The sequence below is a fragment of the Macaca mulatta genome, chromosome 3 (genome assembly GCF_049350105.2).
Source record: "Macaca mulatta isolate MMU2019108-1 chromosome 3, T2T-MMU8v2.0, whole genome shotgun sequence".
NCBI classification, from domain to species: Eukaryota; Metazoa; Chordata; class Mammalia; order Primates; family Cercopithecidae; genus Macaca; species Macaca mulatta.
In genome coordinates, this window is record NC_133408.1 from 18,587,311 (window position 1) to 18,610,052 (window position 22,742).

At 38.9% G+C, this 22,742-nt stretch overlaps 1 long non-coding RNA gene and 2 pseudogenes across 2 annotated transcripts in view; 2 read left to right on the forward strand and 1 right to left on the reverse strand.

The window, feature by feature from the left end:
* Positions 1–6,359: 6,359 nt before the first annotated feature.
* Positions 6,360–22,742, reverse strand: part of LOC114676828 (uncharacterized) — a 30,328-nt gene continuing 13,945 nt past the window's right edge. Inside the window, exons 3-4 of the long non-coding RNA XR_013414945.1 lie at positions 14,281–14,417; positions 6,360–6,404 (exon numbers count right to left, since the gene is read on the reverse strand). This is a non-coding gene — a long non-coding RNA (uncharacterized LOC114676828). The remainder of the gene's footprint in view (positions 6,405–14,280; positions 14,418–22,742) is intronic.
* LOC714192 (THUMP domain-containing protein 1-like) lies at positions 7,436–12,461 on the forward strand (annotated as a pseudogene). Its single transcript, XR_013414944.1, has 3 exons — positions 7,436–8,070; positions 8,579–8,749; positions 9,080–12,461. The product of XR_013414944.1 is annotated as a THUMP domain-containing protein 1-like (transcript).
* Positions 16,294–20,320, forward strand: LOC714252 (60 kDa heat shock protein, mitochondrial-like; annotated as a pseudogene).

The following is a 22,742-nucleotide window of genomic DNA, read 5'->3' on the forward strand; positions in this document are numbered from 1 at the left end:
TTTGGCAAGAGAAAGAATGTTAGTGTGAAATATACGAAATTTTGGTTATAAATTTTCCCACCAAAGTTTCACTTCAAAAAACAAACAGTGCAGACTAGTCATTGTTTCAGAATGGAAAAAGAGTGTACCTTAGGAACTAGTTCAGGAGGATATTTTAGTTCTCTTGCTTTGTTTTTTCAATCAATCATGTGACTATTTTGTGTATTTCCTTTCCTCGGGGAAATATTCTAACTCTGATCCAATGTTTCTTAAAAACTCTTTCATCGTGTGCAAAATATCTTTGGTTTGTGAATTTACAAAATGTTCTTAACCTCAGAAAAAATAAATAAGTTAGAGAAAATTAAAATAAGTCCAAATCATTAAGTACATTTTTTGAAATCCCTCAAGTGTAGGAAAAATGTAGGTGGAACAGAACAACAGTCAGGCTTGGGCCAGAACCTAGGAAATCTCTGAAGATGTCAAAAATGATTTCATATGAAGAGTTGTGTTCTTTTTTACTTTAGGACTTCTTCAAAAGCAGAGGAAGGGTTGGAGAAAAACATGAAAAAGAAAAGCCTATCTGAATTCAAGGTTTGGCATGAATACTTTCCCAAGCCCAACCAGCTTACCATCAATGATAATTCAATTTCAATCAAATCAAAGAGAAGGTGCCATGCTAGGTGCTGAGCTTGTATAGAAATATTAACAAGACTGTATGCTCACCCACACAAGCTGTTTAAGATGATGAAGCTGGGTGAAAGATGAAAGATAATAACTATAATATTTTATGAGATTATAATATAATAACATTATGGAGAGGATTTTCAAGCCAACTTCTCCCAGAAGTCTAAGTGAGAAGAAGAGCTCTACTTCTTACCTGTTCAAATCCTTCCTGTCCCTCAAGGGCAGCTTTAATCCCACATCTGGTTTAGACTCTCCAAAACTTTCCAGCCCGTTGTTGTTTATATCACAGATGTGAGGCCATTATAAACACCTCTTGATTTGGGTTATAAAAACAGGTAAGGAGTGTATTTTACTCTGAGGGAGAAGACAGCATAGTATTCAGAGGCAACAGAACACAGTGGCCAAGAGAACAGATTTCAGGGCCAGCTGACTTTGCTACAAATCCTAGGATCACCACTGGGGAACACTGGAAAAGTTAATCTTTCTAAGCCTCGGTTTCCCCATCTTCAAAATGGAAACATTAATAGTTCCTACCTCGTGGAATTGTGAGAATCAAATGAGGCAGCAACTGTACTTAAAATACTAGGGGACAAACTGGGCACGGTGGCTCACATCTGTAATCCCAGCACTTTGGGAGGCTGAAGTAGGCAGATCACTTGAGGTCAGGAGTTCAAGACCAGCCTAGCTAATATGGTGAAACCCCATCTCTACTAAAAATAACAAAAATTATCTGGGCGTGGTGGTGCACACTTGTAATCCCAGTTACTTAGGTGGCTGAGGCAGGAGAATCACTTGAACCCAGGAGGCAGAGTCTGCAGTGAGCTGTGATCGTGCCATTGCACTCCAGCCTGGGCAACAGAGCAAGGCTCCGTCTAAAAAAATAAAAAATAAAAAACACTAGAGGGCACAGTCAAGCACTGTGGCACATGCCTGTAATCCCACTTACTTGGAAGGCCAAGGTGGGAAGATCAGCTTAGCCCAGGAGTTTGAGTCCAGCCTGAGCAGCACAGCAAGACCCCATCTCTAAAGAAAAAAATGAGGGAGGGGGGAATAAATATTAGACATATAAATGTTTGTTGGTTATGACTAATGTTCATCCATGCATTCCACAAATGTTCCTTAGGTGCCTTTTCTCTGCAAGATGCTGTTCTGGGCACGAGATCCCAACAGTGGATAAAACAGACAAAGTTCCAGACCTCACGGAGTCTCCATTCATATGTCAACTGGAAAACAAGCTCTATGGGGAAAGAAAGCACATAAAATATCATTTTGTATTTCCTATGGTGCTTTACACAAAATAGACAACAAGAGTCTGTGAAGGAATTCTAAGTGGAAGAAGGAAGACGTGCTTGGAAAATCTTGCACTCCTGAGCAAAGACAAAAATTATGTGAACAAACCATCTGTATTCTATGAAGGTCTTCTAGAATCTAGTCCTTTAGTATTTCATAAAATTCAACTCCTTGGTAATTTAAAATAGAATGGATTACACAAAGTTTCCACTGCACCATGCCATGCTTTGCTCACATGGCAGAGGAGTGCATGGCATGAAAAACATTTCTGGATTGTGACGCTCAGCCAGATGAGCTCAGGTTACTTGTGTTTCATGGCCTTTCAGTCTGGAGCTTGACTACCAGTTGGAAGCCTTGGATTGACTCCTTGATCTTAGAGCTACAGGAGGTTAGCCATGTGGCCAGAGTGACTGCAGGAGGCCAGGGAGGCTCAGGGATGCCTAGCTAAGGAGTTTCACTTCTTTAAGACTTGTGTTACTATTAAAACACATTCCTCTAGGATAGTTAGTAATTTGGGCTATTAACAGTTATTCAGTCTTCACAGAAATAAGGACCAGATATATTCTCTTTTTTTAAAAAAAGAACTTTGGCCAGGCATGGTGGTTCACACCTGTAATCCCAGCACTTTGGGAGGCCAAGGCGGGCAGATCACTTGAGGTCAGGAGTTCGAGACCAGCCTGACCAACATAGTGAAATCCCGTCTGTAGTTAAAAAACAAACAAGAAAAATTAGCCAGGCATTGTGACACATGCCTATAGTCCCAGCTACCTAGGAGGCTGAGATAGGAGAATAGCTTGAACCCAGGAGATAGAGGTTGCAGTGAGCTGAGATAGCGCCACTGCACTCCAGCCTGGGTGACAGAATGAGACTCTGTCTCAAAAAAAAAAAAAAAAAAAAAAAAAGAAATTCAGCCTAATAATAAAAATAGTTTTGTTCATTGTAGGCAAACTGGAAGCTATAACTTTAGCTACATCCACAGTCTTAAGAGCAAGTTTTTGGAATTGTAGAATAACTTAGAGGTAGCTTGAAAAAACACTGGCCTCGGAAGTCAAGAGACCTGAGTTCTAGTTTTGACTAAGTAAGCTGACTGAACTTAAACAACGGAAATAATTCTCAAGCCCCAGTTCCCACATCTGTAAAATGAGAGTTCTTAGGTGCCCCTACCATCATTTTTTTTTAGTACTTATGAAATAATTATCCATCATATACCCACCTCTTTCATACAATATTTAGAACAATGACCTTGTATGATAGTGTCTTAGTGTGTTTTGTGCTAGTACAACAAAATACTTGAAACTGGGTAATTTATAAAGAAGAGAATTTTATGTTCTCACAGTTCTAGGGATTGGGAAGTCCAAGATCAAGGCACCAACATTTGGTGTCTGACAAGGGCTTTTTTGCTGTGTCCTTATATGGGGGACGTCAGACTGTCAAGAGAGACTAACTTCCTCCATCAAGTCCTAGTTTGATAGCATTAATCTATTTATAAGGGCAGAGCCCTCACGACCTAAACACCTCCCAAAGAGACTCACCTTTCAGCACTGCTGCACTGGGGATTAAGTTTTTAATACATGAATTTTGGGGAACACATTCAGACCATAGCAGATAGTTACATTTGGCATTGAGGAGATTAAAGCTCAAAGAAGCTCACTTATTTACCCAAGGCCATAGGCTATGGGGCAAAGGTGCGATTTAAGGTTATCTGCCAACTAAATAACATCCTCTTCCTCCCAAAGCGCAGCTGGCTTTAATTTGCTAGTATATGAAATACCTCTGAGTTTGAAAAGAAAGAATGACTCTGACAAAAAAAAAATCTCATTGCCTACTTGACCCTTTTGCTTAAGATTCACTCCACTCTGTTACTTACCTAGTGTGTAGGGCAATTTCTTTATGTTTACATTTCTGCCGTGAATAGTTTACAAAGTTAAGTCTTACCTGGAGAAGGTATCTGAGTTTCATGGAATGGATATTCAGAAGATTTGCTCTCAAATAACAGGGATCTTTATCTTCTTTCCACTTGTGTTTCAATGACTGTGAAGAAGTGTAATCAGAAAGTAAGATGGCATGCAGATCTAACTTACCCATAACAAACTCTCAAGGACTGTCAGGCATATCATTCATTATGCCCTAGCAAAAAGATGTTGTCCACCCATTCCCCTTACTGAAGGGCAGCCTTCTTAATAAACATCTTTAATTGGATTAGGAGTAAAGACCTGTCTGTCCCATCACCAGCCAATCCATAAACTAGTGATTGGGCTAAAACGTGACCTGGCCAATAAGTCTGTGCTCAAACAGGCCAGAATGCCTGTTTCAAGAACCTGAATTGTGAAATACAGAAAACACAAGCCCTTTGGTGGACAGAGGAGCACAGAGAAGACAACAGATGCACAGTGTCTTCACATTAACACTGGGCGCTCGGAGTCAAATTAATGGACTTCTACTTCTGAGGATCCCAAACTTGTGTTGGGTTCCAAATCACTTCCCCCAGAAATTGTTCTATTACAAATCCTGTTCTTGGATTTCTAAGAGATAATCTTTCTCAAATATAAATATAAATATATATATATATGTGTGTGTGTGTACCTAAACATATATATCATACTGATACATTAAAATTCTTTTAATTGTTGGAATTGGTGACTATTCTTTAAAAGCAAAAGAGCTGAATAAACCTCTGTACAACTATTTTGTTAAACTATATACTGTAATTCTACTCTGTCAAGTAACACTGAAATTAGTAGGGATTTGGCACCTGGTCTGCCAGTTCCAAGGCCTGCTTTATAATTGCTGCATTATACCACCTGAAATTATTTTTGCTACTCCAACTGGCTCAATTATACTCATTTAGATCAGAAGAATTCAGTAGGACTTTCCATTAAGAGATATCTAGTACCTGACTTACCTCTCATCTTAAAGACTACCATTTTCTAAGACCAATTCCATATTCTCTGGGGGGGTGAATTTTAAGCATTTGGTTTTAATCCATCTGTAACTTCTATACCACGAAGAAGCTGAAATATTTTAAGTATGATGAAACTATATGTAAAGATATGTGGTATTGATTATCTATAAAAGCAATGACTGCTCTTCTAGTAGGGCAAACAAACTTCTTCTCTTTAGAGGCTTCTTTGCTCACCTAATGAAGACTGGCCAGTAAAGTTGAGCCAGAGCGTGTCTAACCTCTGACCTATTGAAGGCACTCAGCCTTGTTGTTTTTGCTTCTATCAACAGTAATGAGTTCTGCATGCCGTAGAAAAGAACAAAGCACTTGGTTATTTCCCAGATTTTCACTCTCAATGTTCCTACCCCATCTAGCTCATCTGATGCTTGGAGGAATCCTTCTTCACACATTTAAATTTAATGTTAGCATTTCCTTCATTGACTCATTAATTGCCCTCTGGTGCAGGTTAACCAATGACCCTAAAAGAGGTCTCCAGTTGCTCTGCAAGGCTGATGAGCAATTCTCACCCTGCACTTCAGCCAACAAAAATGTTGTGCCATTTTACAAGCAGCAGAAATCCCAGAAGGCCACACAGTTCCATGGCCTGATACACGCAGAAGAATAATAAAAAATTTTATGGCTCTGGGGAAACCAATCAATCCCAGGAGTGCCCCAAGGCAGGTAAAGCTGGTGTGTCCTCACTCAGCCTCCTGCCTTGACAACTTTACCTGAGAACACTTAGACTTGCAGGGCATGGTCTGTAAAACATAAAAACAGCCCTGGATTTGAGATAAACATATGCACCAGATGCTGCCTATATGCATTCATAGCTAACTGTATCTTATCTTAGAAATCAGGGCAATTGTTTATTTGAAGCATGAAACCTAAGTTAATGAATGGGATATTTTTGTATTCTTGCAAAGCCAAGAAATATACATTCTACTGCCCACTGGAAAAAAAACAGGATATTTGCCAATGGAAGTCCAGTTAGGATATTAGCCTCTGATAGCAGCTGACTTCCATCTTATCCAAGCGCTCTTTCAAAAGTTTTCTCTACTTTCTGATAACTTTTCTCTTTTTCCTTTTTCTTTTCTTTTCTTTTTTTTTTTTTTTTTTTTTTTTTTTTTTTTGAGACAGGGTCTCACTCTGTCTCCCAGGCTGAAGTGCAGTGGTGTGACCATGGCTCACTCAATCAATCCTCCCACCTCACCTCCCGAGTAGCTGGGACTACAGGCACGCACCACCACACCCGGCTAATTTTTTTGTGTTTTTTTGTAGAGACGGAGTTTTGCCATGTTACCCAGGCTGGTCTCAAATTCCTGGGCTCAAGCGATCCACCTGGCCCTGATAACCTTTCTATATATATATACATATATAAAAATGATAAATGTACATGGATTTTTCAGGAAGTGGGGAAACTTTTCAGAGGTTACTATTTCACTAAAACCCCATAAGTGGTCAATACTTACATCAATTAGTAGACGCAGCCCCTAGATGAGTGTGGCAGCCTCTACAAAATAAAGTAAAAAACTGGTGATGGGTTGGGGGAGGGATGATCCAAGTAATTTAAAGAGAAATCCTTCCACTAATAATCATTTATGACACTTATTTACTTATTGAAATTATAAAGTTTGTACAAACTTTCTGTTTTTCTTTTCCTTTTCCTTTTTTCTTTCTTTCTTTTTTCTTTTCTTGGAGACAAAGTCTTGCTCTATCTCCCAGGCTGGAGTGCAGTGGCTCAATGTCAGCTCACTGCAACCTTCTGTCTCCTGGGCTCAAGTAATACTCCTACCTCAGCCTCCCAAGTAGCTGGGATTGCAGGCATGCACTACCACACCCAGCTCATTTTTGCACTTTTAGTAGAGACAGGGTTTTGCCATGTTGGCCAGGCTGGTCTCGAACTGCTCGCCTCTAGCCTCACCCACCTCAACCTCCCAAAGTACTGGGATTACAGGTGCAAACCACTATGCCCAGAACACATTTTCTTAATATATATTTTTTCATGCTGAGTGTCAAACCATGAGCCTCACGTCCTAGGTGATATTTAGCATTCCCAAAATGGTATAGAGTGCCCAGAAGGCAAATGTTTTGTCTTTTACCAAACACACATCACTTTGCTTTTGCATAATATATATATACACACACACACACACACGCCTAATATACACATATATGGTTTTTTTTCCACACTGAACTCTAAGTGATCGCCATGCAAAGCATAATTGCTTTCGGATCTTGTTTAGTTTCCTAAGAAGGAAGTTTCCTTCTAGGAAGCTGCACTGGCTAGATGCCTTCACGAAACACTAACAGGATTTCAAAAGAAATTTGTTTCTTCGGAAAGAGAAAGAGGTGTCCATGAAACCTTTGTGAGAAGACAAAAACACTTAAGTGATTAAAAACTACTCATGGTCTGCAGGTAAAAAGGCATATGTATCCCAAATGTTGAAGCCATCGTACTTCTATTCACACCCCTAAACCGTGTAGAAGTTCGCCGGGAGGTGAGGACTCCAACAGCTGTGGAAAAACGTTTCTCTTTCCTCTCAGCTTGCACACATCATGGCGGTGGCCGCCCAGCAGCCTCCTCAGCCTGGCGGCGGGAAGCGCAGAGGCAAGGCTCAATATGTGCTGGCCAAGTGGGCTCGGCGCTGCGACTCTGGCGGACCCAGTCAGCTATAGCCCAGGTTATGGGGCATCCTCATCACCTGCAACATGAACCAGCCCAAGTGTGTAGAGGAGGCCTACACCCTACTCAACGAATATGGCGACAACACGTATAGGCTGGAAAAGTTTACAGACAAGGATCAGAAGCCCCCTGGAAGTGAGGGAGAAGATGATGATGTGGAGGCTGCCTTGAAGAAAAAAGTTAGTGACATGAAGGCATCTACAGAGATAAGCCTAAGAAGATTCCAGTTAGTGGAAAGTGGAGCAAATAACATTGTCTTCATCAGGACACTCGGGATAGAACCTGATAAATTGGTGCATCATATTCTCCAGGATGTGTACAAAACCAAGACGACTCAAGTTATTCTACGAATGTTACCCATCTCAGGCACATGCAAGCCTTTTTTAGAGGATATGAAAAAATATGCAGAAACATTTTTGGAACCCTAGTTTAAAGCTCCAAGCAAAGAGACGTTTCAGATTGTGTACAAATCTCGAAATAGCAGTCATGAGAGGTGAACCCAGCCAGACTTCCTGGGGCCAGTGGGGACTTGGAGAACTAGTCGGTCTTACAAGGGGATTGTAAAATGCACCAATCAGCGCTCTGTAGCTAGCAAGAGGTTTGTAAAATGAACCAATCAACACTCTGTAAAAATGCACCAATCAATGCTCTGTAGCTAGCAAGAGGTGTGTAAAATGGACCAGTCAGCAGGATTCTAAAAGTAACCAATCATTGTGAGGATTGAGAAAAGGGCATTCTGATAGGACAGAAACAGGACATGGGAGGGGACAAATAAGGGAATAAAAGTTGGCGACCCCAGCCAGCAGTGGCAACCCACTTGGTCCCCTCACATGCTGTGGAAGCTTTGTTCTTTCACTCTTCACAATAAAATCTTGCTGCTGCTCACTCTTTGGGTCCATGCCACCTTTAAGGGCTGTAACACTCACCGGGAAGGCCCGTGGCTTCATTCTTGAAGTCAGTGAGATCACCAACCCACCAGAAGGAACCAACTCCGGACACAGTCACATGAATAGAGAAGTTATCAAAGAATTGGGAGGAATAGTGTGTACCCTAAATTCAGAAAATAAACTGGATCTCACCAATCCACAGTACATGGTGGTAGTAGAAATCATCAAAGCTGTCTGTTGCCTGAGTGTCGTGAAAGATTACATGTTTAGAAAATACAATTTCCGGTTGGGCGCAGTGGCTCATGCCTGTAATCCCAACACTTTGGGAGGCCAAGGACGTGGGCAGATCACGAGGACAAGAGATCAAGACCATGCTGGCCAACACGGTGAAACCCCATCTCCACTAAAAATTAAAAAATTAGCTGGGCATGGTGGTGTGGGCCTGTAGTCTTAGCTACTTGGGAGGAGGCTGAGGCAGGAGAATTGCTTGAACCCGGGGGGCTTAGGTTGCAGTGAGCTGAGGTGGGAGATGATGCCATTGCACTCCAGCCTGGCAACAGAGCATTCAAAAAAAAAAAAAAAAAAAAAGAAAGAAAGAAAGAAAAAGAAATTCAGTCTCCAGGAGATGATAAAGAGCTCTAAGGATCCATCACAGCTTAACTCAGAGCAGGGAAATGGGAAAGAAGGTAAACTGGAAGCTGCTGACAAATCAGATCGAAACAACACAGCAGAAGGGAAAAATAACCAGCAGGTACCAGAGAATACTGAGGTGCTGGGGCAGACGAAACCGTCTAATCCGCAGGTGGTAAATGAGGGAGGAGCCAAACCTGAACTTGCAAGTCAAGCCACAGAAGGGTCCAAATCAAATGAAAATGATCTCTCATAGGAGGCCATTTGGTGCTGGAGGTGGGTTTCTCAACTGGGGCTCTATGAGATGTTGCTGGGGTTCCACCTTGAATTGTGACTAAAAACAGTTTTTTATTTGTGTGCTGCATTATGCTGTTCTCACAGTAGTGAACAATGATTGCACAGCCCTGTTAATCGTTTTGTTAGGGATCTTTCAGCCCTTATGGAATTATGTAGAGGCAGACCCATGTGCCACACTATTGCAAAGAGGGGAAGATGGGAGGGGAGGGGGATGCTGGCCTCTCCCAGGCTCCTCTTATGCAGTGCCAGCTGACTTACTGTAGTGAACTGACCGTAAAGTAGAAAATCAGAGGGGAGTTTTCATTCGAAGGAAGGAGTTTTTACATGCCACAGCTCAGCTGTCCCCCTGCCAGTTTGTTGTAAACATTGCAAGAATGTGGAACATGTAGTTTAGAAGTGAATGGTTTGGTGAGGTTTTTGTACTGTTGTGATTTTCTTGTTTGGCTATGTCTGTTTTTATATTTTATTAACATTTGTGTGTAACAAAGCTGACAGTTCAGTGCTGCAATTTGGGAAGGCAAGATGTGAGAAAGAAGAGAGCCATTTTAGGCACAGAGCTACAGACATTTCTGAAAAGGTTGGTGATGAAGAATTTTGGTCTTCTGAGTATACTTCAGTATTCTAGTGCAACAAGGGAGACAAAGAAATTCTGTCTTTATAATGAAAGCTAGTCCTCAAGGGTTTTATATGAACTCAGTCCAAGCTGTCCTATCCCATTGTGTATAGTCTGTGGCATGCAACTTACAAAACTAGAAATTGTAACTATAAGTCACAGCCACTTGACAAGAAAGAATATTCATTATTTTCAAATTGCTTTTGGACTATCAAAACAGTAAGGCTTTTGTTCAAAAATCACATTTAGTCAAAAGGTTTAGGAAGCGAATTATCTAGTAGCAGAACTTATCTCAGGAAAGGAAAATATGCATAGTTGATGAGAATCTAATAACATTACAATGCTGGGGCAGGATGCAGTACAAGATTGAAAAGACTTTATTCTCAATAAGTCTTGAGAATAAAAGACTTTATTCTCAATAAGTCTTGAGAATAAAAGACTTTATTCTCAATAAGTCTTGAGAATAAAAGACTTTATTCTCAATAAGTCTGATATCTCAAATGATGCTAAAAAGGTTTTGCATCATTAACTGAAAAGCAGCAACTTCTCTATCCAGGATGATGAGTCAACAGGTTTCACAAATATTTGTCATGCTGTAGCATTTGTAAGATTTGTAAATGACGAAATTCAAAGAAAACTTCTTCTATTTCTAGGCTACCAAAACAAAGGCCAATATATAATGTTGTGACATCCTATTTGGTAACTAGAGGTCTGTTATCTACCCTCCTGGTGCCCCATCAGTGGTTGTCTCCGTAAGTAATTTTGCATCATTAAAAAAAAAAAGAAAGAAAGAAATCCTGATGTTGACATTATAGCACACTGCTTTCTTCAGAGAGATGCTGATATCAAAAAACTTGAAGATACAGTGACGTTCTGAATAATGCTACAAAACTGGTTACCTGTATCAAAGACCCATTTATGCAAAAATGTTAAAAAAATTAAAACACTCAAAACAAAAACCTGGACAAACAGCACATAAACCTCCTGCACCATACAGACATCCAGTGACTTATCAGAGGAAGAGTTCTCTACAGGACATTTGAGTTGAAAGGTGAATTGCCAAGTACTTACAAGAAAACAGCCAGCTTTTGCTGAGTGCTTTGGAAATGAAAAATGGCTACAGAAACTAGCCTATTTAGCAGATGATTTTCATCACATGAACAAATGAACAAGTCTCTGAAAGGTTCTGGGAAAAATTTTTTTCTTAAAGTGACAAGAGTCTTAGATCTAAAAGGAAACTGATTTGCTACCTTGCCGGGGGATTCTTGAAATGTTTCTGCAGCCACTTGGACTTGAAAATGAAGAGTACAACTCTCAAATCTTTCTAGAACCCACCTGGAGGAACCACAAAACCCAATTAAGTAGTATTTTCTCTCCTTTTCCCAGCACTAGTATATGACTGTATGGGGAACCCTTTCTGCAAACCTGCTCAGCTTGAAATTTTGTCTCCGAAAGAAGAGAATGAACTCAGCTCTTGTCTGACAGTCCTACATTTCTGTGAAATAAGAGTATTCTTCAACTTAGTGCTCACACTCACACACCATAAGGGTTCCCTGCAGGGGTTTCCTGAATTTGAAAGTTTTTTCATGACCTATTTTTTGGGTAAAATAATTGAAAAAGGCAGACACCAACAAAGTCTGCAAAGTAAACTGTCCAGAATAAGAATATTAAGGAGCTGTAAAATTAGCTTGTGGAAATGGGCTTATCCTTAAGTTTTAAAAAGTTAGGAAGTAGTAAAAATGTTAGGCTTCCTGCACAAGTGGCTATGTTTATTTAATGGCTAGTGAACATGGGAATATATTTTTATCCTCGTAGCTAGCAGTTCTGTTTGGTAAACCAGACTAGAATGATTTGAGAGGGGCAAAGAGAATAGGCAGGACCTTCCTTCTATAGCTTTACATATTTAGAATGTTAATTCTTAATGGTGTTGAAGTTACCTTGAAAAGATTGATAAGAGATTTATTAATATTATTTAGGGGAATAGGGAGGATAGAATTTTGGTGCCTTCTTCAGCAGACATACTCCATGACATTCTTTTATTTTGATAGTGCATGACAAAAGGACATGGAAAAAAATTGACCATATGCCTACAGAATATGCAACTCTGTGGAACTAAGTTGTTTTTACTTTGTGAAAGTTGCCACTCTACAGAAAGATTTTGATTTTATAGTTTGTTTTTAGTTGCCTTTTATATTTATTTGTATTTGGTAAGGCTCGGTTGTTATACAAGCTGTTCCTTCCCAGCTACAAAATCCTCTGTTTGGTTGTAACCTGAACTCATTAAAAGACTTGTTTTCAGGTTTATCAACTGTTTATTTTCACTGACATTTGAGCATGTTATTTTATAAATGATGAGATTCCAGGGTAGGAGGTGAGTGCTTTTTAATTCCCCTTTAGTTTTTTCTTCTAAAAATTACGTCAGTTTAAAAAAAACAGAACAAAAAAAAAAACAAAAAAAAAAACCCTGCAGTCTTGCGGTTGAGAAAACTTGTTTACAAGCTCTATAGAGAAAAGAATGTTAAACTTTGTATTTTAAAACATGTTTCTCTAAGGTTAAACACGGTTTTCAAATGCTATTTTTACTTGTACTTTGCTTTTGGTACAGCCAAATATCAACCTTGTTTTTCATAGTTCCTGATATTTTCAGAAAAATCAAAATAAATTTGTTCCCTAAAAAAAAAAAAAAAAAATTAGTTTGCCAATGGTCTAGGAAGCTGTAACCTCATCATTCTATTGGTAGCATAGTCTATTCCTAACCAGACACACATGTGTTAATGAAGCCACAAGGTTTAGGTCTTTCCTAATGGCTTCAATTGGGTGATTTTTATCCAAGCAATCTGCCTCCTCTTTTTAATTCTGTCTTCCCTGTAAGTATTCCTACACTAAAAGGAAAAAATACGTTTTTCATTTTACCAAAAAAAAAAATTACCTAAATTAAGGTTTTTATAGTAACAATGTCTTCATAGTTATGGACTACCTTTCCTTCCTTTAAAAAAAAAAAAAAAAAAAGGCAACAAAATATCCACAAAGGTCACTTTCACCCAGCACAGAAAACCCTACCTCCCACCATCCAAAAATGCCACCTTTGAGCTGCCAACAGGATTTCTCACTATTCCTTAGGCATTCCTCCAGATAGTTTTTTCAAAGTCTGACTTAACTCAGCACAATTTAACCTGAGATTTGTAGAGGTCAGACTCTAGCAAAATATGACTACAAAAAATGGAGATACTAGTTTTAAACTGCATAAATATATATATAAATAAATCCATCAGCTCTCTCAACTGCAGCAGTCTAATCATTAATCAATAATCTATCAATTGACATAAGTAACCTACATGATATTAATTACATCATTACATAGAATTCATCTGTGTAGAGCAACTCTGTCCAATAGAAATAAAATATGACTTATATGTGCAATGTAAGTCTTCTTGTAGCAGCATTCATTAAGTTAAAACAAGTTAAAATTAAATTTAATAATATATTTTATTTAACACAATATATCCAAACTAATATCGTTTCAACATGTGATCAATATTTTAAAATTATTGCCAGGCACAGTGGCTCACACCTGTAATTCCAGCACTTTGGGAGGCTGAGGCAGGTGGATCACTTGAGGTCAGGAGTTTGTACCAGCCTGGGCAACATAGGGAAACCCCATCTCTACTAAAAATACAAAAATTAGCCAGGCATGGTGGCATGTGCCTGTAGTTCCAGCTACTCGGGAGACTGAGGCAGGAGAATTGCTTAAACCCAGGAGGAGGAGGTTGCAGTGAGCCGACATTGTGTCACTGCACTCTAGCCTGGATGACAGAACAAGACTGTCTCAAAAACAAAACAAAGCAAAAATCATCAAGGTATTTTTGTACTCTTCTTTACAAAATCCATAGTGTATCTTAGACTTCCTGCACATCTCATTACATTCTAGATACAATTCCAGGGCACAGTAGCTCCAGGTGGGGTGGACAGTGCAGGTCTAGAGGGTGCTGGATTAAAGGGTTGGACAAACACTGCGTGAACACTACCAGTTCTCCCAGTCTTCAATGTGCCCATAGATGTCAGAAGATTAAATTAGTCTCTTATATCCACTTACATTTGTCTCTTCAGAGAATTTGACAACTAGTGTGTAAAGTTTAAATTGCTTTTAAGTTGGTATTAGTTGCACCATGTTAAGAAAATAAAATCAGTGTTGATTTGCTGTATTCTTCTCCTATTGCTACTATAACAAATTATCACAAATTTATTGGCTTAAAACAACACATATTTATTATCTTACAGTTCAGGAGATCTGAAGTCTAAAATGGGTTGGCATGGTTGTGTTCCTTCCGGAGGCTCTTGGGGGAATCCATTTCCTTGCCTTTTCCAGCTTCTAGAGGTGGCCTGCATTCCTTGGCTCAGGGCCCCTTCGTTCATCTTCAAAACAAAACCAGCAGCATATCATCCTCAAATCTCTCTGTCTCTTTCTCTCTCCTCTGCTCAAACATCATATCTCCTACTCTTATTTCTGACTTTCTTCCTCCCTCATAGGAGGAGCCTTCTGATGACATTGAACCCACCTGGTTAATCCAGGATAATCTCCCCACATCAAGATCCTTAACTTAATCATGTATACAAACTCCCTTTTGCCATGTAAGGTATCATATTTACAGATTCTGGGGATTAGGTTGTGAATATCTTTGGAGGACCACGGCAGACAGAATTGTCTACCACAATGAAATAGGCTCATATGCTCAACTCAGATCTACAGGTGAGATTTTGTCTCAACACATCTAGTTATGACACAGCTATGGCAAAAACTAGCTATGCCCTAGATCAGTGGTCTCCAGCCTTTTTAGCACCAAGGACCAATTTTGTGAAAGACAAGTTTTTCCATGGCCAGCTGGCAGAGGGGATAGTTTCAGGATAAAACTGTTCCACCTCAAATCATCAGGCATTAATTAGAGTCTCATAAGAAGCACACCACCTAGATCCCTCGCACGTGCAGTTCACCATAGGGTTCTTAGGAGAGTCTAATGCCGCCGCCGATCTCACTAATGCTCATTTACTTGCCACTCACTTCCTGCTGTGCAGCCCAGTTACAAACAGGCCACAGATGAATACCGGTCCATGGTCCAGGGGTTCGGGACCTCTGTGCTGGGTGACTATTTGTTCCAAGCAGTATTTCATAAAAGTAAAAATGTAGTGTAATAAATATTAGACACATGCTTGGCTTTAATAAGTGAATGTGGTGGTTTCTAGAATTTAAATATATATGCTTAGGGAAAGGCAAGATAGTAGGTATATGAGTTGAATCTAGAAAGAAAGACTCTTTAGCTGTGTAGTACCTATTTTTTAAGCCGTTGTTCCAAATTTGCCAGGAAAAATCTTCACCTTCACACTCAAGTAATTAGTACCACATTTAGCACGGAGTATGCTTTGTCACAAGGATATGATAAAATTCTTTTATAAGAATTTACTCTTTGCTAAATACATGTGATGAAGTAAAAAAAATCTTAAATCAACAAATATTTAATAAGAATATTATGAGGAAGGCACAGTGCCCAGTACAAAATATACCATAACTTAAACTATAAATTTAACTTTCTTAAGAATAACGACTACTTTAAAAATTTTCCTTCCTTAGCAAGTCAGTGCAAGCAAACTGTTCATGGATTCCACTGGAATATTGCCCTTTAATACTTTCTCTTCAATTTAATCTTATTTGGAGGTTCTATTTACACACTGAAAGAGAAATTTGAGGCAACAATTCCAATTTTAAAACATGTGTTCCTGAACTGCCTGGATCAACATCCGAGTTTGCACCATCCCTGTGTGCTCAGGCTCCAAGTCTCTTGTCCTTGGGGGATGGACAGATACACCCTGACTTGTGATGGGGTTATGTCACAATAAACTAATCATAAATTGGAAATATCTTAAGTTTAAAATGCATTTAATACACCGAATCTACAGAATATCGTGGCTTAGCCTAACCTTCTTGAAACATGCTCAGAATACTTACATCAGCCCACAGATGGGCAACACTACCTAACACAAAGCCTATTTTATAAGGTGTGGAATATCTCATGTAATTTTTTGAATACTATACTGAAAGTAAAAACCAGGATGACTGTATGGGCACTCCAATTAGAGTTACTACTGAATGCTTTTCACTTTTGCACCATCATAAAGTCAAAAAAGCATAAGTGGAACCATTGTTAGGTTGGGGGCCAATTCCAATCCTCAGCTCATGCTGCAATAACAAAATACCATAGACTGAGTGGCTCAACAACAGACATTTATTTCCACAGTTATGGAGGCCAGAAGTCTTCATGCACCAGCATGGTTGGAGCTAGATCCCTCCTTCCGGCTTGCAGATGGCCGCCTTCTTCCTGTGTCCTCACAATGGCAGAAAAAGAGACACACAGCAAGCTCTCTGATGCCCCTTCTTTTAACAGTACTAATCCCATCGTGAGGCCAGGGCCTCATGACCTCATCTAAACTTAATTATCTCCCAAAGGCCCCATCTCCAAATACCATGACATTGGGGGTTAAGGCTTCAAAATACGAATTTTACAGGGACGTAATTCAGTCCATAGCATGGAATATGCAGGACCTGGGCAAAAAAGGGCCTCAGGGTGATGGACCTATTCTGGCAAACTGGATCAGACTCAGCTCTTTAGTCATCCTCCAGCGTTCCTGGTGGAGGATGTTCTTCCAGACACCCCAGGCTGTGGGGAGAAGAGTAAATGTGATTACTGCTGAAAGCTCATTTCTCAGGTTCTCTAAATATGGGTTCAATGTGCAACCCTCAAAGGGAATTTTCTACCCAAAACTATAGCTTTGCAGCTAAACAATTATATTCTTGAAATGATGTCTAGGGAGACTGAGTTTTCTTAAATAACAAATCTAAGGAGAAACCAAATGCCTAGCTGGCAAGACAACTTTCTTGCCTAATTTTACTTTTTAAAATATTTTTTACTTTTCTTGAAATAGAAATAAATAGGGTGAAGTTCTATAAGCCAGGGAAAAGATTCACTTACGGATTCTTGAACTAAAATATTACTGTGCTGAAAAGAGAAGCAGATGATGAGTATATATATGACAATCACTTTCATGAAAACTCAGTTCTAGAAAGACACTAAATTTCATTTATTGTTTGTCTAAAGAGAGAGTGCATGCATAGTAATTAACGGACAAGACGGCCAAAAAGTAACTGTTCTAGTGCTTTATTCTGGATAAATGCAGTGTAATTATGATTCTTGTGAATTTCAGTGAAGCATGATTTAATACTACAGCAAGGGTGCCATTAAAGTGTGGGTATTAACTTTCCAATAATTTCTAGAAATTGAAATGGAATGTGTTTGGCAATAACATGACATTTTGACACCAATGAAAATATTTTATGTAGTTATGTAAGTGATAAAAATAAATGCTTTATAAAAACTTATCCAGAAGGACTTATAACTAGGAAAAACAATCATAATTAACAAGATTTTGTGAAGCGTGCAGCAGCCAAAGACAACTTTTAGGCCAGCTGAAGGTGATGAGGTCATTTCTGGTCCTAAGTTCATAGAATGTGACCACCTGTAGAGATTTTTTTAATGCACTTAAAGGAATTAATTTTCCAAATATGGAGAAACTGAGAGAGTCTCCGTCTTTTACGTGACTTTCTATTGTGCCAATGTAATGGAATCAAATACACACTTCAGCTTTTTAAGCAGCTGTTCCTATGGTGCAGGAGTAAATGTGTAAACTCTACCAGTACCAGCTGGAAAAAAAGAACATGAATCTATTATTTCCGAAAGTATTATGAAACCTAGATTTTGTTTCCAGGATAGAATGTGTCCAAAGCAACCAAATTAAGAGGAGGATTGTGAAATTATCCAGTGGATAAGGAACCATCTTGACATTTCGACTGGCTGATACAAACAAAGCTATATGGGCAGGTGACCCTGCCTCCTGTTGCATTAACTGTGCAGAGTCCACCACAATACTGAAGAGATTCTTTTTACTATTTTTAACTGAGATCAGTACAGCACAAGACTCTTAACCACAGTAACATCAAAAGAACAAGACAAGTATATGTCTTTTTCAAAATGAACATTACTGATCTCTAAATTCATAATGTCTACTGAGGATTTCTAAGTCAAATAATAACAATTATGATGATAGTAATAATAATAGAAGATATTTCACTAAAACATGCATATCTTTTGACTCTACATTTAAATATAATTTTAATAAAATTCTATTTGTAAGTATTACCAAATAAGGACAAAAAAGTTTTAGTGTATGATGGTGTTTTTCAAAATAAAATTTACCTTTTAGAGAATTTTTAGGTTCACAGCAAAATTGAGTATAAAGTACAGAGAGTTCCCGTCTATACCCTGCACCCCCTGACACACATACGTAGACAACTATCAGTCTCCTACAAGAAAGTGGTACATTTGTTACAATCAACAAACCTACATTTATACATGTTTATCATCCAAAATCCATAGCTTATTAGAGTTCATTCTTGATGTTGTATATTCTATGGCTTTGGACATGTAGCCACCATTATAGTATCATAAACAATAGTTTCACTGTTGTAAAAAATCCTCCATGTTCCATCTACTTATCTCTCATTCCTCCTCAACCCCTGGCAAGTACGGTTCTTTTTACTGTCTCTATAGTTTTGCATTTTCCAGAATGTCACATAGTTAGAATCATACAGTATATAGCCTTTTAAGATTGGCTTCTTTCACTTAGCAATATGCATTTAAGTTTTCCTCATGTCTTTTTGTGGCTTGATAGACCACCCCTGAAGAAACTGCTCAGGTTGCTACAATGTCTGCAAATGGAGACAAAGAAATTGGCAACCTAATTTCTGATGCAATGAAAAAGGTCAAAAGAAAGGGTTTCATCACAGTAAAGATGGAAAAACACTACGGATGAATTAGACATTATTGAAGGCACGAGGCCAGGTGCGGTGGCTCACGCCTGTAATCCCAGCACTTCGGGAGGCGGAGGCGGGCAGATCACGAGGTCAGGAGACTGAGACCACCCTGGCTAACACGGTGAAACCCCATCTCTACTAAAAATACAAAAAATTAGCCGGATGTGGTGACATGCGCCTGTAGTCCCAGCTACTTGGGAGGCTGAGGCAGGAGAATCGCTTGAACCCAGGAGGCAGAGGTTGTAGTGAGCTGAGATTGTACCACTGCACTCCAGCGTGGGTGACAGAGCGAGACTCCATCTAAAAAAAAGAAAAAAGAAATTATTGAAGGCATGAAAGTTTGAGGATATATTTCTCCATACTTTATTAATACATCAAAAGGTCAGAAATGTGAATTCCAGGATTCTTATGTTCTATTGAGTGAAAAGAAAATTTCTAGTGTCCAGCCCATTGTACCTGCTCTTGAAATTGCCCATGCTCACCATAAGCCTTTGGTCATAATTGCTGAAAATGTTGATGGAAAAACTCTAAGTACACTCATTTTGAATAGGCTAAAAGTTGGTCTTCAAGTTGTAGCAGTCAAAGCTCCGAGGTTTGGTGACAGTAGAAAGAACCAGTTTAATGGTATAACTATTGCTACTGGTGGTGTACTGTTTGAAGAAGAGGAGTTGACCTTAAATCTCGAAGATATTCAGCCTCATGACTTAGGAGAAGTTGGAGAGGTCACTGTGATCAAACATGATGCTATGTTCTTAAAAGGAAAAGGTGACAAGGCTCAAGTTGAAAAACGAATTCAAGGAATTATTGAGCAACTGGATGTCACAACTAGTGAATATGAAAAGGAAAAATTGAACGGCTGGCAAAACTTTCAGATAGAGTAGCTGTGCTGACAGTTAGTGGGACAAGTGATATTGAAGTGAATGAAAAGAAAGACAGAGTTACAGATGCCCTTAATGCTACAAGAGCTGTTGTGGAAGAAGGCATTGTTCTGGGGAGGGGGTTGTACCCTACTTTGGTGCATTGGTGCCTTGGACTCATTGACTCCAGCTAATGAAGATCAAAAAATTGGTATAGAAATTATTAAGAGAACACTCAAAATTCCTGAAATGACCATTGCTAAAAATGCAGGTGTTGAAGGATCTTTGATAGTTGAGAAAATTACGTAGTTCCTCAGAAGTTGGTTATGATGCCATGGTCAGAGATTTTGTGAATATGGTGGAAAAAGGAATTATTGAGCCAACAAAGGTTGTGAGAAGTGCTTTATTGGATGCTGCTGGGGTAGCCTCTCTGTTAACTACAACAGAAGTTGTAGTCACAGAAATTCCTAAAAAAAGAGAAGGACCCTGTAATGGGTGCAATGGCTAGAATGGGAGGTGTTATGGGAGATGGCAAGTTCTAATTATTAGAATAGTGCTTTACTTTAATTAATGAACTATGGCAGGAAGTCCAAGGCAGTGTTCCTCACCAATAACTTCAGAGAAGCTGGAGAAAATGACTGAAGAAGAGGCTAGCTGATGTTCAGGAAATCACTATAACGATCAGTTACTGGTTTCAAGTGACAAATATATAACGTTTGACTGCTGTCATTGTCTATGCCTACAGATAATTTATTTGTATTTTTGGATAAAAAGACATTTGTATAGTCCTAATACTGGGTGCAAAAGCCACGTACCAATGTACTGCTTTGAACTTAAATCACTGAGGCATTTTTAATACTATTCTGTTAAAATATTTAGGGCTTGCCACCACCAGAGGAGAATTTAAGCAGCCTTTCTGTGGAGAGTGAGAATAATTGTGTACAAAGTAGAGAAATATCCAATTATGTGACAACCTTAGTGTAATAAAAATTTGTTTAAAGTTAAAAAAAAAAAAAAAGAACTGGAACAAGACAAAGATGTCCGCACTCGCCATTCCTATTCAACACAGTACTGGAATTCCTAGCCAGTACAATTAGAAAAGAGAAATAAATTAAGGGCATCCAAATCAGAAAGGAAGAAGTCAAATTATCCTTGTTCACAGACAACACGAGTGTATAATTAGAAAACCCTAAAGACTCCACAAAAAAATGTTGGAACTGATAAATGAATTTAGTTGGAACTGAAAAATGAATTCTAAGTAAAGTTGCAGGATACAAAATAATCATACAAAAATCAATAGTATTTATATACACTAACAGCATATGCTCTGAGAAAGAAATCAACAAGGCAAACCCATTCACAATAGCTACATGAATTATAAAATACCTAGAATACATTTAACCAAATAAGTGAAAGATCTATCTTAGAAAAGCTATAACACACTGATGAAGGAAATTGAAGAGGACATTTTAAAAATGGAAAGGGTTCATGACCAGCTTGGTCAACATGGTGAAACTGTGTCTCTACTAAAAAAAAAAAGACAAAACGCTTGAACCTGGGAGGCAGAGGTTGCAGTGAGCTGAGATTCCACCATCGCACTCTAGCCTGGCTGACAGAGTGAGACTCCATATATATATATAAAAAGGAAAGATATTGTATGCTCATGGATTAGAATTGATATTGTCAAAATGTCAATACTACCCAGAGCAATCTACAGATTTAATGAAATTCCTATCAAAATACCAATGACATTCTTCACAGAAATAGAAAAAACAGTCCCCAAATTTACATGAAACCACAAAAGACTCTGAATAGCCAAAGGAATCCTGAGCAAAATGAACAAAGCTGGAGGCATCACACTACATGACTTCAAAACACATTATAAACCAATGGTAACCAAAGTAGCATGTTACTTGGGGAAAAATAGACACATAAGGCTAGGTGCAGTGGCTCACGACTGTGTTCTCAGCACTTTGGGAGGCTGAGGCGGGAAGATCACTTGAGGCCAGGAGTTTGAGACCAGCCTTAGCAACATACTGAGACCCTATGTCTACAAAAAAGAAAAAAAAAATAGCTGGGCATGGTGGCATGCACTAGTTGTCCCTAGCTGCTCAGGAGGCTGAGGCTGGAGGACTGCTTGAGTCTAGGAGTTAGAGGCTGCAGTGAGCTATGATCACACCACTGCACTCTAGTGTGGGTGACAGGGTGTGATCCTGTCAGAAAGAAAAAAAGACAGACAGAGAGAGAGAGAGAGGAAGGAAGGAAGGAAGGAAGGAAGGAAGGAAGGAAGGAAGGAAGGAAGGACACACAGAACAATGCAACAGAATAGAGAACCCAGAAATAAATCCATGTATTCACAACCAACTCATTTTTACAAAGGTGCCAAGAACAAACACTGGGAAAAAGACAGTCTCTTCAACAAATGGTGCTGAAAAACTAGATAACCCCATGCAGAAGGATGAAACTAGACCCCTATCTCTAAGCGTATAGAAAAAGCAAATCAAAATGGATCAATGACTTAAATCCAAAACCTTAAACTATGAAACTACTAGAAGAAAACAATGGGAAAATGCTTCAGGACATTAGTCTGGGCAAAGGTTCTTGAGTAAGATCTCAAAAGCACAGGCTACAAAAGCAAAAATAGACAAATAGGATTATATCAAGTGAAAAAGCCTTTGCACAGCAGTGACAATCAACAAAGAGAAGAGACAGCTCATCTACTGGGAGAAATTATTTGCAAATTATCCAACTGACAAGGAATTAATTACCAGAATATATGAGGAGCTCAAACAACTCGACAGCAGAAAAACAAATAATCCAATTAAAAATGAGAAAAATATCTGAGTAGATATTTTTCAAAAGAAGACAAACAAATGGCCAACAGGTATAAAATAAAATGCTCAACATCACTAATCATGGAAAAAATGCAAATCAAAACCACAATGAGATATCCTCTCACCCTAG